Here is an 18657-nt window from a genome sequence, read left to right as displayed (position 1 = left end):
ACTCTTATCTCCATCTTCTCTGTGTTGATGTAGATGTCTTCAAGGATATGCAACCATGCCATGCCAAGAACTAGCTTTGTGCTGCCCATATCTACCACATAAAAATCTTTTTTAAATGCATAGGTATTCAGCTCAATTGAAAGGTCTGTTACACCTAAGGGTGTAACCATTAGCTGCCTGAACTTGTAACCCTTCAAAGTCCTCAGTTTGAATCCCCCTCTTCATGACCAGACAAAAATCAATGAAATTATGCATGGCAACTGTATCAAAGAGTGCAAACACCCATTGCCAAGCCAAGAGACCATGCATCCTAAAATATCTCTCTTTCCGCATGCTAGATAGATAAGCAACCTTGAGGACAATGATTCAATTAGAGATAAGCAACCTTGAGGACAATGATTCAATCAAAGATAAGCAAGCTTGAATCACTTTCTTAACTTGTACAGAGAGACGGTGTATGGGGGCTTGCAAATTAAGCATCATGATCATAATCTACTAGTTGTCTTCTACAATCAGAATTATCCTCATCATCATAGAGCCACACCATCATCTTATTTTTTCTCTTAGGCTTTATAGGGCAATCATGATTAACATCATAAGGTCCCCTACGATAAAAGCACAACTTCTTCCTCCTCAAATAATTATTAGTGTCCTGATCCAAGGGGCCTGCCATAGGACACTTAAGAGTTTGATTTTTCTTCCTTCTCTGGGGTTTCCCTGTTAGTAGATGAACTAGAAGGCTTTGAGGCAAACTTGCCTCTAGGTGTAGATACCTCCAAATCTCTAGCCTTTCTTCACATCCTCCTGAAGTGAAGGTGGATCAAAGGACTTAACCGAAGCTCTAACTAGCTCAATCAAGCCCTCTATGAACAATATGACTCTCCTCTACTTAGATATGTCATGCATCATCATTGAAAGCCTCTGAAACTCATTGATGAAGGTGTTGAATTTGCTTGTCTGCCTGAGTTGAGCTAACTCCCAAAAATACACCTTGGGGTCCTTCCTATCAAAACACTTTGTCAATTTGTTGACAATTAATGCTGAATAAAGCGATGATGTGTTTTCTTTTTTAGTTTTTGAATATTTATACATTTTTTGTATCTTCTTGATAAATATAAAATACTGAAAAAACTCACTATAAACACAAACAACTAAAATGCCAAACTGAAATTCTTGCAATTTGAATTAAATCTCACAAACTACTACTGCCACATGCATTACATAATTACAATTAGCGAAGTCAACCTATTTTTATTCCCTCCACTAGTTGACTTCTAGCAAGGGGTCGCCTTTTCTATTTGCACACCTAGGATGGTCGGCTGATGGAATTCCACATAGGGTGGGTGTTGTTGCTTCCGTTACCAGGCAGGCATAGACTTTCTTGGATAGAAGAGGCCACTGCTCAGTGTGGTGTCCTGATTAATTCACAAGCCCCCACACATTGTCTCTTTCTGTAGGCTAGGACACAGATTCAATTCCCAAGTCATGTGCCTGAAATCAGGTTGGAATGATGCCCAAACCTCCCTCCTATAGAAGTGCTCGAACTTGCAGGAGAATCATGCCAAACACTAGGTTCCTGAATGCTGAAGCAATTTACAATTTAAGCACCCTCAGCAGGTAATTTGCAACACTTGATTTTATATGGTTGGTTGCTCAATCTCACAAGCAATTACTACCAAATCTTCTGCTTAATAACACCCCCAAGAACATAGTAATCGCAGAATTGGAGAACTTCAATCAGATGTAATTATCAATTCAATCCAAATACCTCAGCATTGAGTTCAATTGAAATTTCAGAAGATTCAAATTGTGAATTCAATTGAAATTTCAGAATATTCGAATTGTTATACAACAACAACAAATTGATGCAAAATTCAAGAAAGACCAGTCCTCAAGAATTCTCAATCTCCAAACCCTTACCTAGGAAATATCAAATGCAACAGTCAATAATTAGATGATCAATTCTCACAATTGGAGCCATATTTATAATCACAATTGTGCAAATTATCTTCATCTTCACACCTCTCACTTAAGAAGCTTCAACTTCACGATTCCATTTTATAACATAAAATAAGATAAAGTGCTTTGATAACAATGAAGCCTCATTAATAATAATTCAATAAATATGAACTCCATTAATAAATGTACATTCCTATGTAGATGACGACCAACCAACTGTGTGGCTACTGCACTGCCAAAATAGCAACCATCCAAAATTAGACTAGCTATAAATAGAAAGTCTACAACAAAGACCCTCAAAACTCACTGTTAGCTCACGAGGGCTGCGATGATGAACTGACTAACCCTGGCTCTAGGAACTTGCTAAATCAGGGACATTATAGTATTAGTCAGACATATTAGTAATATTGATATTAATCTATAATAAAACAATATTGGTTGGGTATTAAACCTTTCATTCTTATATTGAAAAGTACCAATTGTCATTTTGTAAGTATATATAGTTGTAACAAAAGGGACATTACAAAGGGTATAAGAGCTTAGATTCCTTTCATCCTCTAAAGTTGAAAGAACTTGAAACAAACTTATTGTAATGCCCTGCCCGAGAATCCTTGGAAAGAAGAATAAATCATAACTAACATATCTTTTATGATTTAAAGATAGAATTTTCTAAAATAGAAAAATGAGGTAAGGGGAAGATTAATGCACTACCAAAATTTTTGAAGCCTTTGAACTACATTCCAACAATCAATTACAGACTAAGTGATTAACATGGAAGGTTCGTCTGGTTAATAAATTCACATTTCATTCAATTTTTCTCTTTAAGCCCAAAATACAGATTCCTTTGTGGTTAACCATACAAGTTCATTTCCAAAATTTAAACTGCATGATGAAATAAGACGTCACATCTTGCTACCCCAACAGTGATCGATATTTGATCTATTCTTAATTGGAAAGATGCGTCTCCCAAAAGGGTATCCAAATATTCAACTCACAAATTACAATCATGCCCTAAAGTGCCCTTTGTCCAAGGTACGAAATTGATCTGCAGAATATCATGCCATAAAACTTCAAAAGGAAAACGATGAGATATTGTGTCACACGATAAAACACCTGAAAGGCATGTGAGGAATTGCTAGTTGTATGGTAAACTCTTTCTAACCAGATGATGAAATGCATGTTGAACAATACAATGTTGTATCATACAATAAAAGGCCAAGAGGGAAACAATGAAACACCTGATCATATGATGAAATGCTTCATTGTACAATGCAAGTAACTAGTGTTTTGAGGCTAATTCAAAACAAACGACCAAACATGAAAACTTGCATGGCAAGGAGTACCAGGAACTAGCAAATGGAGGAGATCATCCTTCAAATGCTTGATAAACATAACATACATCAAGTATAACCATCTAATCATCTAACATTTGAATTGCATCAATTAATCAAAGCTACAAGAGAAACTGCATCATAGAGTGCAATTGCAATAATCAAGAGGACAAGAGAGATAGAGAAATTAGACAAGGTTTTGTATTTGTATGAGAATATCATCCTTTCTTTCTAATCCCCAACAATGGTATAGGTAGCAACACTTCCCAACCACATGGAACTCTTAGGTCCACCTTGTCATGCTCATGGAGATAATGATTGGACCACAATTACAAAGATAAAAACACCCAAGGACTTGCATATCCCAAACAATGAATGATACAAGTACACATATGATCATGAATGCATTTCATTATTTCAGGTCACTAGTTAGAACACTCAATAGGATAACTATATAGGGACTCTGGTGGAGTGCAATCACTAAGCTTGTACTAGCCCAAGCTATATAGGGGTAGGGCAACTCAATTCCCTTGGAGGCCTAACACCATACCAACTCATGTAGGAGACTAGCTATTGTACAAACACGACACCCTCGCACCAGCTGGAATGCTCGACTACCGTACAAGTGTTCTCTTACCTTGCATTAAGTTTTATTATCCCATGTATTTAAACTTTATTTGGTTATTACTTTATCAAAGCCTCTTCACGCTACCTTGTCAGTCACTTTTGGGCTAGGGTACCTGTGAGAAGCCACTCCACATGCCTACCCATAATACATATGTACCCTTCTTATTATACAATGAATACCATTAAGGAATGCAAATTCCCAACTCAACTCCCAAATGAACCATCACTTAATTGGACCAAATCTAGGAGTCTAGGTCAAGATCTCGCCATAGGCACTTTAATGGTGGGAGCCTTTTTTTTATCAAGGTAGGCCTTTTAAAATGGAGGACCCCTCTTTTTAATGAGTGTATGTAAAGCACTTTTAAAACACTTTTAAATCACTTTGTTTCAAATATATATATATATATATATATATATATATATATATATATATATATATATATATATATATATATATATATATATATATATATATATATATATATATATATATATATATATATATATTTTAAATTTTTGTGTAATTTTTCCTCTCGCCTTGGTTTTAGAATTTCTTTTTGCCTGAGAGGAATCTAGACACAAAAATAGGGCGAATTTTATATCAAAATTCGTTGCTCAAACCTTCTGAACGTAATGAAAGGTTCCTTTTGGCTTGAAAATGCTCTATTTGCACATTGGAGAGCTACAAGCACGAGCTTGTAAATTAGATGTAAATGAACTCCAAATCAGATGAAATGAGATTGTGTTTACTTTCCCACGCCTTCTGGATGCGATATAACTCTAAAAAATGCTCTAAGAATCCTCTAGAGTGTTGTAATCACCAGATCAAGAAAGACAACATATATGCAAAAGAGAGACTGTTGGATCTTCATAAATCTTTGTTGATCTCCAAATTGTATGAAATGTAAAGGATAAAAAATAAGATTTGACAAGAGTAGTTGGAGTCAACCAACTACTAAATAAAGTAGTTGGCGTAATTGGAGTCAACCATATCTTAGGAGTAGTTGGAGTCAAAGTAGGACCCAACAATAGTTTCCTAATTATAATATCCAAATAAACAATTCCTCCCAATAAATTGTTACATCCCATTTTTAGCTCAATTTCAAATGTTCCTTTATAGCCATTGAGGCTTCATGCGAAATTACTTGGTTAAATTTGTTATTCATTACGGTTTAATGTGAAAATGAAGAGTTGGTTATTTGTTATGATTTCATGGAAAATGGAATATTGGTCAATCGTTATGATGATATTATGAAATTGGAAATGGATGACTAATATAAATATATGCTCTGGTAATTTTGACTTCGAAAAATAAAGAGCAAAATATGTTGTTACTATGATAAATTTTTACTTGCAGGAACACAACGAAGGGGGGAAGCATTGCCAGAGAAGGATTTGGGCACAAGGGCACCACCTATTGTTGGGCAAATAGGTATGAGTCCTAAACCACCATGGCTAAGGGCAAATGACTAAGCAAGCAAGAGTATACTTTGGACGACTATAAGCTAACCAATTATCAAATGTCATTGAATAATGAAAGAACAATCCCTAAGCATTAACAAAATTTGTTACCTTTATAATTTTGAGAACCTTTTGTTGTATATAACATGTATTAATATAATGACACAATGATGCCTATATATACTCATACATGTACATACATATATACCAAGGTTGCATGGGTACTCGTACCCACACCCCTGGTACTCGTACCCACGTACCCAAGTACCGGGTACACGTATCCCACGTACCGGGTACTCGGTGGAGAGCATCATAGCTAAGGACCTTGATTAAGATTCTGAATTTTTTTTTTTTGGTTTTTTGTTTTTGTATTAGCTTCTTGTTTATCAAACTTAATTCAATACCAAATCAGTTTGAAACTTTGATACTCATTAACAATAAACTTTATCACTGTTCAAGTTAAAAGTTTATCATTTGCAATAGGTCATTGTCATATGGTTTAGGATCTTCTTGTTCATGTTTAAAGTCTGCCTTCTTTGTTATGCATCTAAGCATTTATCATGTATTATTATTTCAAACATATGAAACTGAAAACAGTACATTACATTTGCAAACTTTATCACTGTTCTTGTTTTGAAAAACCATTGTCATGACTCATAAAATCAGATTTTTTATAAATATAAAAGTGTAATTTTTAAGTAAGTTTGACATACCCAAGTACCTCCGTCCCCAATTATGAAAAATACTTTAAACATTCAGCAATAGCATATATATATATATATATATATATTTATATTTGATTATGGCTTATATTTTCAAATTTCTTGTTTTGAATGCTCAATGTCATGACTCATGACATATTTTGATTTTTATATTTTCTATAAAATATTAATTATATAGAAAAAATTAGGCTTACACACGTACCCCCGTCCCCTATTTTGAAAAATATGCGTACCCGTACCCGCTCCCATACCCGTTCCCGTTCCCGTACCCACGTACCCATGCAACCTTGATATATACGAATATATGCATAAGTCAATTAAGATTTATACACCTATTTTGAATATATACATGTTCAGGCATGTATACATGTATGTGTACATACACATATGAGTATAGGTAAGTATGACGATGTCCTTATAATAAAACATTAAGTGGGTGAAGTCATTATTTTTCCACCTTGGCTATGGTCTTAATATTATTTAATGGGCGGCCCACCTTGCTAATTATTTCATCAACCCTTATGTCACTTGAGTGATCAAAACTTAATTTTATATGTGCCAATGAATTCTTGTCTCATTTGCAACACTCTCCATCACCCTTCTCTTGTTCTTGCTCGTAACTGAGCATGCTACCACAAGAGTTAGGTTTTATATTCAATGGTTCTTAATGCTTTTGATTGCACTTCCATAAGGATTTTTCCAGTCGCCTGTCGCCCTACAATTGTAGACCAAAATCTCAATTGCATATTGTATTCGCCACTGCTTAGTGTATCTCAGTTGTACTAGTATTCACATTGCATATTATAAGCACATTTGCATTTTGGTTATTCCAGTCACATTTACCTACAACTCACCCCTTATCAATCAGTTGCAAAGTTCCATTACCATAACTCCTTAGTACAACAATGTAAATTCTTGTGGATGCATTATTTTCAAACAGCTCTGTGAGCCATTATAGGAGGCTGCACATTAATCACAACCCTTGTTTTCACTTGTAGTAAGATCTTTACATCGCAACAACCTTTACCCCAAGGAAGCGAAAGCATTTTACAAGTCATGCAATTTTTTTTTTAAAGATTGTATTCTTTGAAATTTGTTATAAGAGGAGCTGAATTTCTTTATTGAAAGGTGGAAGAAAGTAATGATAATAGAGTCTGGCTCCTAATAGAGTGTCATTTATTCATTCATGCTTGACTGAGCAAATAAGCAAAAGAGAGTTGGAAAAAACTTATCACCATCAAATTTTCTTATTAGAACTTTGTTTTAATTCAAAAAAAGATCAAATCAGTGCAAGACATCTCCTATATGTCTCTGAGGTAAGAAACAACACTCCCAAGTAGAACCAGTAATTATTTTTTAAAGACTCAAGAATCTTTTGTTAATCCTTAAGCCCAGGTTAGGTAGAATGTAATGGCTGTGAATATATTCGATGTTTCAACACTCTTATGAGAGTCAAGTAATGAGAAATCTTTTGTGAAGCCATAGGCCTAGGTAAGGCAGAAGGCATTGGCTATGATTATACAATGTTTAGACATTTGCCCCAGAAATTCATAAAGGAAGACCAACATGGTCGAGATGAAGGGTGTGTATTGATAACCATTGAACCATGAGTTTATCTCTGTGTGATAAGAAAAATAACAATTAGTAACAAATAATCAAGTAATAAAAGAGTTTTAAACTGAGTGAGCTCATGGTAGTCCATGACTCCATCATATAGGTCTTGTTGTCTAGTTGAGTGTGTTGGGTGCATATTTTGCAACCAATAGTTTTGGGGCAAATCCAGTTGCAAAATAGGTAGACCAGCCATAGCCTGTAAGATAGAGTGTCTCCTACCTTAAAGGGAAGGCCCCCCCTTCTCATCGTTGCTTGGATCAACTCAAGGTAAGCAAGCAATTGAGAGATTTGAAAGGGTATTACCAATATTCTTTCCTCTTAGCTTTTAGGAAAGAATCCATTTACCCGTGGAGTGAGTAATGGGAAAGATGAAACCTTGAACTACACTTCTATCTAGAGTTGTAAACAGTGGTACCGATAAGCATACCAGTTTGGCTCTAAGTCCAGTCTTAATCTATGCTATAAGAATAACCTTTACGATTGGGGCACAAAGACTTCCTGAAGTAAAGAATTGTAACTATTTGTGAATTAAGAAAGAGATACAAGCTACAGTCAAATCTCCTAGTCTATATATCTCCACAACTGCTTCTAGTCAAAGCTTTGGTTCTGATTGCTTCCTAACTCTTTATACTCAATTATCAAGAATTCAAAAACACATGAATCAAAGATAACAAATGCAAATCATAGTCAAAGCTTTCAACTTGCACAAGTAATAATTGCACTCAATCAAAGTTTAACTTCAATTGTTTCTTTATATTCACTTTTCTTTCAAAATAGCACTACACAATCAAAGTTATGCTTGCACAATTTCTTCAAAGATCTCTCGCATACAATAAAAGAAGGTTTTACAATAAGTGGGGCACTCCTTATATAGGCAAAGGATTTGAGAAAAAGGAGGAAAAAGTGCGAGCAACTCAACCAACTTTGACCAATATATATGTGTGTGTGTGTATAACGCGCAAAATTAGTGGATTATATGACATTACACATGTAAATCATATTACATGTAACTACACATTTTGTGTAATACATACTCTTCAATCTATGACTATGAAATAGTGAAGAAAGAAAATAGAAAAGAAGTGAAACAATCCTAGGGATCATTTCTAAGTGCCTTGGATTTGATGATGGCATCACGCACTGTAAGAAGATCTAAAATCTCCATTGTCTTTGATATAGCTTCTATTCTCATTGTATCAACATATGTTGATTTCACAACCTTGAAATTTTCCGTGAGAGAATCCTACGAGTGCTTTGCTAGGGATTTGTACAAAGCAAACTTGTTCATTGTATGAGAATCAAAATCAATATTGACCCTTATTGTATATTTTGAAGTCATCTCTTCAATGGCAACCAAGTTATCATGTTCATCAAGAACTTGACATCCCATTTGTTCCAAGTTGCACATGATTCCAATCTCTATTGCTTGACAATTTGATGAGATTGCTTGCAACTTTGTATATAGCCCATGAGTCCATGACATTTGTAGAACATTTGAAAAGATGGAACATCACATGTGACCATGGCATCCAAATCAGATTTAGCAATCTCATCCCAATCATTTAGAATTTCTTGTAGAGTATCAACTTCCTAACTTAAAAATGTAATTAAATCATGCAACATTTCTTCACTCTCTTTGATACGTTCAAGAATTCTGACCACATTTGTGATGGCCTAAACTCCTTTAGAGACAACTTCTCCAAACCAAATTTTCATTGCTTTTATGATCTTCTTTTCTTGAGGTGTTTGAGAAACAATGGCTGTATGTTGTGAAGACTGTTGTTGAATAACCCCATTCAGGCGAGCCACTTCTTGCTTAAGTTTATTCTTTTTCTCCCACAACTCGTGATTTCTCTATGATACTTGAGCAAGTGCATCATGGACATCTTGTAGACAATTAAATCAAGATTGCTTACCACGTTCGATTTTGGTGAACTTGTAATCTGAACTATTTAGTTCTTCAATCAGTTTGTTTACGAGTGGTTCAACAGCCTCCAAACACTTAGTTTTACTAGAATCAACTATAGTCCTTGACATAATTTTATCTTTCAAAGGTTTAGACTTGGTTTTCTTAATAGGAAGATTATCTGGGGGAAGCACAACCTTCCTTCTCTTCATAGTAATCTTGCCCAACCAAGTAGACAAACTAAAACCCTTATCCACTAATTTAGGAACAATAACAACCATTGGCATTGATCCTGATTGTATATTTGTAGTAACTATACATGCTTCAATTTGTATTGTTGTACCAAGAGGTGTTTGTTGAGAAGACTGTAATAAATGCTTCAAAATTGGTTATTGAAGTATTAAGTTGGGAAACTTGACCTTCTGTGAATGTTGGAAAATCCTCAAACATATTCCCCAAGTTTTCACATTGTTCTGTTGTGAGAATAGGTGTTGTTGAGAAAATAGGAAGTTCCAATATATTCACCTCTGAAACAGGGATGGTAGATGTAAAATCAATGGAGAATGAATCCACATCATAATCCATGACATCAAAAAAAGATGTTTCTTGAATGGATGGACCTTGTTGATTTATTGGTTGCAGAGGAGACATGATCATAAACTCTCCCTCCTATTCATCAAATTCTATTGCAGACGCAGTTTCTTCTTCAGCTTCCTCTTCATCAGATTTTCGAGCCTGCATGGGTGCTTGTGAGGGTTCTTGAGATGACTTAGACCCCTTTCCACCTTTTAACTGAAATTTGAGAGATTGTGTTGCAATAGAAGAAGATGCCCCCTCTTTGTTTGAGATTTCTAGTTGAGATTTCCTTCTAGGCTGTCCAAAACTTCCACAATCTAAACTAAGTTTTGGATTCACTCTCTTGAGACCTTTGATCTTCAACCATTTGTTGGTATTCACCAGGATAGATTGAAATCTATTGAAAATGATTATACCTTTTTTCTGCTGCCACTATATAGGAAAAGGACATTGCTTATCAAAGCCAACACGATGGTATTTTGGATCGAGAATATTACCATCATCCTCAATCTGAAGATTAGATGGAATTTCAAACATGTTAAGATCAATGATTTGTTGGAGAGTAGCCTACAGTAATCCATTCTCATAATATCTAGTTCTATGCGTAGATCAATCCACACGTCCTCCATGCGATGAACATGAGTGAACGCCCTCTTTTCATTCCACAACTCTAAAGACATATCTTTAGACAAATCTACACACTCTACATTTTGAGGAACTCTAAAGATTTGTTCAATAACCTTTGGATCAAGGCTAATGATGACCTTTCCATTTGTATTCTTTATTGTCTTAGTTTTTGGTCTAAAATTTTGTGCACAACCCAAAACGAATTCCAATTCCAAGGAAGCCATAGGAAAATTAGATACCAAATGAATATTACTTTGCTTGATGCACCTCATTTCATGTGTTGAAGGAGATTCAACCCTTAGCAAGAAATCAGCCATGTCAACATGCTTGATCTCTTTGTCAGAAAAATTATCAAGAGATGACGAAACTTGAGATGCGGTCGCATGAGCTAACTCTTTGTTGAATTGGTACTTCATCTTTCCTTTAGACTTTGTAGATGAGGGCATTTCTTATGCTGCAACATGAAAATCCCAAAATGTGAACACATCATCAGAAGGTATTGATCCCATTAAAGCATTGATTCTTGACCAATAGCAAAGGTTTGGAGTATGGATAGAATACTTCAAAGATCTAGTGTGATGATCCTGAAAAGAGATAGCACACATATGCAAGGTTCAAATACAACGAAGGATGGAAAAATGTGTAAAGGATGAGTCCTTATGTAAAGGTTTGAGGAGCGAATGTTGGACACATGGGAATGCGTGTAAATGATATTTTTTGAATTTAAAAGAGTGATCTTTAGTCAAAAAAGGGTTTTCAAGATGTCATTACACGTAAGGTGAATTACATGTAGATGTGACATGCGATTGGGTTTGAAGGATGAAAATGCATGTAAATGCAGATGGAGGATGAGGTTACATGTAACCGCATGTGGAGAATGAGATGCACTGTGCTATGACATGGAAAGTGGAATTATATGTAATTGCTCTTGAAGTGTAATTGCATATGAAAGGAATAGATGCAATGTACCTTGGCATGTAATGGTAGATATGGAATGAAATGATGCACTTGCACAAGATGGTGGAAAGTGGAGTGAAGTGAAATGTGCTCAAGTTCTTGGGAAAGAACTTGCAACTTCTTCCAAAAGGAAGGAAATCAAGAAAGCAAGCAAACAAACAACCAAAAGAAACACAAAAGAAACACGTACCTTTGGTCTTAGACTTGAAATGCCAAGAGGCAAGTTTCTTTAAAGTGCAAATTCAAATTTGGAGTTTGGGAAAAATCCAAAAGTATGAAAATGAGAATTTTCATCATATTTAAAGGAAAAATGCACTATTCATGAGATCTCTATGGACAAGTGTATAACATTAAGCTAAAACATGCAATAGAATAACAAGATAAGCACAAATTAATGAACAAGATGGAAAATATCCACTTACTTGAAGGCTAATGAGCCAAAAATGGAGGAGAAAGAAGCTCCAATTTTAAAAAATTGTCAAAAAAACTTTGTTCTCTTCAACCTTGCAATGATAAATTCAAAATCAGCAATGAATCGATGTTTTTCATAGATATGCCCAAAAACATGGTCAACTTTAATCAATGTATGGAAGTTTTTCGGGAAAATGTTCAAGAACCTGTTTTGGCAAAAACATGGTCTCAATCTGCCCTTGCATTCAATGTTTTTTGCATTGAATGGTAAAAACGTGACCTTCTATAATTGGATCATGCACACAAAGGCAAAAACGACATATGTTTGAGCCAAAATGTGATCTCCAAACTCCAAATCTGGACGTTTTTGGGCAAAATGAGGATCCAAAAGAGCATGAAATGAATTGTTTTTTGTATAAATTTGGATGCCAAATGCATGAGGATGTAAAAATGCCTCTAGAGGAAGTGATTTCAAGACATTTCATGGAGAGATCTAGCCAAAATCACAAAAAACATGGTCTCAATGGACAAGAGCATGAACATTTTTCCTTCAATCTCCAAAAATCGAGTTTTACAAGGGCATATGCATGTATTAAACGCAAATTGCACTCTTGAGTAGAGATTGCATGTTTTAAAAACATGTAATGGAGTCCTCTCATGCAAATCACACTCTAGGAGTGCATTTGCATATTTTAAAAACATGTAATTGGACTCCAAGTGTAAGTCGCACTCTAGGGAGTGCAATACATATTTTAAATACATGTTAAAAAATGGCCTTCAATGCAAAATCGCACTCTCTAGGGGTGTTTGGACATTTTAAAATTTGCATATGCATAAGCTCACTCGAGGAGGTCCTTTGCATATTTTAAGTTAAAAGTATTTGAATGCCTTTAGTTCAAAATGTATTCTCTAGGAGCCTTTGCATATTTTACATGCAAATGGGTTAAAAGACATGTTTGCACAACTTGAATCTATTAGCACATGTTTAATAATTTTTTGAAGAAATATCACTTATGTGGGACATAAATAATATTTACACTATAGAGTTTAATAAATAATGTACAAATGTCATTCAAAAAAGTAATATTTACTAAGATGTTTAGAATTAAAACTCTAAAATTAAATCAAACTATATAGTTAATAAAGTCACTTTAAGTGAAGTTTTTTAAAAGCAACTCAACATGAAAACATAATATAAAGTGCACTATAGTTGCTTAAGAAATAAATTTAAGTGATAAAGTAACTTAAAAACATAACATAAAGTGGATTTATGTTATATTTTTCAAAAAGTGAATGTCAACTTTAAAATATAACATGATATTTTAAATTGTGTAGTTGCACCTATAGAGTCCACCTTTTGGGCACTAAAATGATCATATCTTTTGATTGCTAACTCTAATTAAGCCCTAAGATAGATTGAATTGAAGGGAAAACTGAAAGCAATAATTTGAGCAAAGCCAAAAGACCAAAAACTAACAAACACAAACAAAAATGAAGAAAAGGACAACTAAGGCTTAAAAAATCAAGCATAGGCTCATCAAACAGAAAAATTAAAAAGACTTGATGAAAGCTTTCAGTAAAAAAATTCATTATAACAATTGAATCCGATTGGTTGATCAATATTATCCAATTAAATAATGAACTAACTTAGAAAAAAAATGAAACTAAGTTGAAAAGTTTTGTACAGTTACCTACATTTTGTGGTGACAAAATGCAGGACAACAGAGTGGTGGGTTGATACTCTAACAACAGGATGCTCAGTGGATGGATAGTGGTGTCCCATGCTTAATTCCAGGTAGGGAGGGCCTTTCTTGGTTGAGATTGTGTTAGGATACTTATGGGTCTATGGTTGAGAGGTTAAGCCCCTGAGAATGCTTCTCCTCTCCACTAGATGTTAAGGCTTGCACAAGATAGAGATATGAACTGTATTCAAGCTATCTTCTTTAAACGAGTATTTTCATTTTTTTTGCATGTTTAGTTGAACATATGTTAGATGGTTAATATCGTTTAATCAATTATCTTCTTTTCAATTATTTGATTATAGCCATTGGTTCTCTTGCATTTGAATATGTAAAGTAGTTGTAAAACTGTCCTCATGTGATTATGAAAGGTATGAATCTTTATTAGCGGAAAAGGGCTGTCTTACCATTAAGTAATGGTTGGTTTCGATGGCAGTTATATTCATCATATTTGTTGATTGAATACTTCTTTAGTTGTTAGTTAAGATATTTTCATTAAACTGATTTTAATTGTTAATCTCTTTCATATGAACATGTAAAATAGGTGTTATAACTGGCTTCTCATGATCGTGAATATGGAAAGTAACCATGTCAATGTTATGATAGTTGTTAGCTTAGGCTTGGGAAAAGGGCTTGTTACATAAATAAGTTCACCTAAGTAAACTTATTAGAAGAGTGAAATGGAAAAGATCCATAAACTCTAACACCTAAAACATGAATTGATTAATTGCATATGCAAGCTTATGATTAATGCCATTGCATTCTTTTGAGAGGATTGATTACAATGAATGAGTCCTCTTCTACTATATGATTTCATGCTCCACTTAATGACAATAACTCCTTCCTATACACCACACCTTCCCAATCTACATTATTGTTTGTATTGTCCTAAGGTATAAGAACTACTATGAAAAAAAATTCCATTGTGTTGTCTAATAACATATTGTTCTCTCGTAGACCAAGGATTATTGCATGAATACCCATCAATTTTAGCTTAACAAAGTTTAGGGAGGGCATTGCAAAGCCATATTTCTATTCCTATATTCTCTCTTATCCTTTTCCTTTTTAAGTTGAAGATTGTGATATTTGGCCCTATATGATAACTCCATATGCTTTAACAAGCATAGGAAGGCTCACTTACATGTTTGATTAAAAAGGGTTTATATTTATTTCTTTAAGATTTGAGTACATTTTAAGGTTTTTAGTTTATTTTCTTTGTTTTAAGCTTTAAAGGTTTTTAAAAAGAAAGCACTTTTTCTGCAATCTTTTCTACTTTGGCTGCATACTTCCACATTGGTAGATAACAGAAGCCTCTAACATGCACACTTTTACATTTTTTTCTATTGTGGTGGTATTCTCTTTGATGATTCTTGTGTGGTGCTCACTATTAAACTGCATACACTAGCTCTCTAAAAAGGGGGAAAAGAAGTGGAAGGCATTGCTCATAAAAACTAAGGCCTTTCCCATTTTTGCTTCTATGTTAACTCTCCAATTGTGGCAGCCTAAGTTGAGGGAGAGAATCACAATGCTAGCAATGTGACACTTGCTGTTCAATGTATCTTCATGTAATTGACAGTGCAACTCAAACAATGGTGCACCACTGTATTTTTGTAATGACCATCTCTAATTCTTTTGCTTTGAAACAAATGTGACAAGGTATAACTTGATGCTAAGGGTTAGCTTTAAATTAAATGCATGCAGCTCAAAGACCCATATGCAGATACTCTCAAAGATATACCAATTGGTTGAGTGGGGGATGTCTCCTCCAACTAAATCAGTACAATGATATGAAAGTTGTTGGGTGGATATTTTGCAACCGACAATTTTGAGTAAAAATTCAGTCGCAAAATAGGATGACCAGCCACAGCATGTGAGACAGAGTCTCTCATACCTTAAAGGGAAGGCTCCCCCTTCTCACTGTTCCTTGGATCAACTCAAGGTAAGCAAGAAATTGAGAGATCTATAAAGAGGTTGTTACTGTTATCCTTTCTTCTTAACTTTCAAGAAAGGATCCACTTATTCGTAAGGTGAATAATGGGCAAGGTGAATCTCTAATTACACTTCTATCACGAGCTGGAAATAGTGATACCGATAAATTTTAACTAACTCAAAGGCTAGCCAAAACGTACCAGTTTGGCTCTAAGTCCTGTTGTACTTCTATGTGGTAAAATCTTTACAATTAGGGCACAAAGACTCCTAAAAGTAACAACAATCTAACTATTTTGCAAATTAAGACGAACACCCAAGCTACAGACAAAGCTAATAGCTATGGATTTTCACAATTGTTCCTGGTCAAAGTTTGAGATTCAATTGTTTTTTAACTCTTTTCTATCAATCACAAGATACAATATCAATGACAAAAGATAGTACGAATCAAAGGTAACTTGAATGAATTATAGACAAAGCTTACAATTCACACAAATAACAATCTCACTTAATCAAAGTTAAGTCTCAAATGCTCCTTTTTATTCACTTTTTCTCAAAATAGTGCTACACAAACAAAGTTCTGCTGGCACAATTTCTCCAGAGCTCTCTTGCATAAAGATAATGATCATTTTACAATGAGGGGGCACTCCTTTATATAGGCAAAGAAGTTGAGAAAAAGGGGGAGGAGAAAGTGGGAGTAACTCAACCAACTTTGACCAAGTCTAACTACAGAGACTAAAGGATTACATGCAACTGCACATGCAACTCGCATTACATCTTTTACATACATGCAATTCACATTACATGTAATTACACTTTAACATGCAATGCATCTTAAACAACTATGAAATAGAAATTACATAACAATCTTAAAGATTGCTTCTTAATGCCTTGAATTTCACAATGACGTCACGCATTGTAGGAAGATCAGCAATCTCCATAGTTTTTGATATGGCTTCGATTCTCACTGCATTTTCATATGCTGATTGCACGACTTTGGAATTTGTTGTTGTAGTATCTAACAAGTGTTTTGTCAAGGATTTGTACAAAACGAACTTGTTCATGTGTGTGAACCAAAATCTTCGGAATCTACATCAGTATCGATTTTGATTGTATATTTTGAATTCACTCTCTCTGCTGCCAAAAGATTACCAAGATTATTAGTAACACGACATCCCAATTGCTCCAAATCACAAGTAAGGCTTGTTTCAATTGCTTGACAATCTTCAAGAGCCACTTGCAATTTTGTGATCAACTTTCTTAAGGTCTCTTCCTTGTAACCAATGAGTCCTTGAAATCTGAAGAACATTTCACATGACAGAAGAACGTCACATGAGACCATAACATTTAGATCAAATTTTATCATTTCATCCCAATCCTCAAGGATTTCCTTCAGGTTATCTGCTTCCTGAGTCAAAGAAGAAATTAAGCTTAGTTCCATTTTTTTCATCTCTTTGATACGCTTTAGAACTGCAAGTGTCTCTGTGATAGCTCAAACTCCTTCAACAATGATTTCGTGTATCCAAGACTTAGCAGCTTCAATCAACCTTCTCTCTTTAGATGTTTGTGATGCAACAACAACATTCTGAGAAGATTGCTTCTGGATGACCTCATTCAAACGAGCTATTTCCTGTTTCAATTGATTCTTCTTTTCCCAAAGCTCATGACTGCTTTTTGATACATTTACCAATGCATCATGAGCATCTTGCAAAGAACTCAAATGAGATTGCTTTCCAACTTCAACCTTAGTAAATTTATAATCAGAGCTAGTGAGTTCTTCAATAGGTTTATCTACTAAGGGCTCAGCAACCTCAACATATTTGGTTTTGTCAGAATCAACCAAAATTCTATAAACAATCTTGTCCTTCAGAGATTTGGATTTAGTCTTCTTCACAGGAAGATTGTCAGGAGGAACAACCACCTTTCTTCTCTTCGTTGTTATTCTACTCAACCATGCAGGTAGGCTGAAACTTTCATCTGTAGAAGCAAGCATAGTAGAGACCATTGGCATTGATCCAGATTGTATATCTGGAGTAACTGAACAAGATTCAGTTTGCACTGCTGTAGGCATAGGAACATGTTGTGAAGATTCTGTCATGAAAAGTTCAAATCCTGTCAAAGATGTATCAAGTTGGGAAACTTGACCACTAGTAAGAGTCGGAAAATCTTCAAACACATTTGCTAAGTGTTCAAATTGATCATGTGCAAGAACACGAGAAGCAACAGATGAAATCGGAAGAGCCATGGTATTAACTTCTGAGACTGGAATAGAGTGAGTGAAAAGGCTCAGCAACCTCAACATACTTGGTTTTGTCAGAATCAACCAAAATTCTAGAAACAATCTTGTCCTTCAGAGATTTGGATTTAGTCTTCTTCACAGGAAGATTGTCAAGAGGAACAACCACCTTCCTTCTCTTCGTTGTTATTCTACTCAACCATGTAGGTAGGTTGAAACTTTCATCTGTAGAAGCAAGCACAGTGGAGACCATTGGCATTGATCCAGATTGTATATCTGTAGTGACTGAACAAGATTCAGTTTGCATTGCTGTAGGCATAGAAACATGTTGTGAAGATTTTGTCATGAAAAGTTCAAATCCTATCAAAGATGTATCAAGTTGGGAAACTTGACCACTAGTAAGAGTCGAAAAATCTTCAAACACATTTGCTAAGTGTTCAAATTGATCATGTGTAAGAACACGAAGAGCAGCAGATGAAATCGGAAGAGCCATGGTATTAACTTCTAAGACTGGAATAGAGTGAGTGAAAACAGTAGAAAATGAATCTACATCATCATCAACCTC

The 18657-nt window shown here is 34.8% G+C and overlaps 1 protein-coding gene across 3 annotated transcripts in view; it reads left to right on the top strand.

The window, feature by feature from the left end:
* The window catches only part of LOC149562925 (uncharacterized), a 243832-nt gene that overhangs the window by 154219 nt on the left and 70956 nt on the right, over positions 1 to 18657 (top strand). Inside the window, exon 5 of one of the 3 annotated variants that reach the window (XM_089823943.1) lies at positions 13909 to 13986. The exons of the other annotated variants lie outside the window; for them this stretch is intronic. The gene's annotated coding sequence lies outside the window, so the exon portion shown is untranslated. The remainder of the gene's footprint in view (positions 1 to 13908; positions 13987 to 18657) is intronic. 3 annotated transcript variants of the gene reach the window in all.

This window comes from Cupressus sempervirens, chromosome 4 (genome assembly GCF_028749045.1).
Source record: "Cupressus sempervirens isolate cs-2001-9-10 chromosome 4, ASM2874904v1, whole genome shotgun sequence".
In the NCBI taxonomy this organism is placed as follows: domain Eukaryota; kingdom Viridiplantae; phylum Streptophyta; class Pinopsida; order Cupressales; family Cupressaceae; genus Cupressus; species Cupressus sempervirens.
Note: the sequence above shows the minus strand (reverse complement) of the source record. Positions and strands in the feature narration are given on the sequence as shown.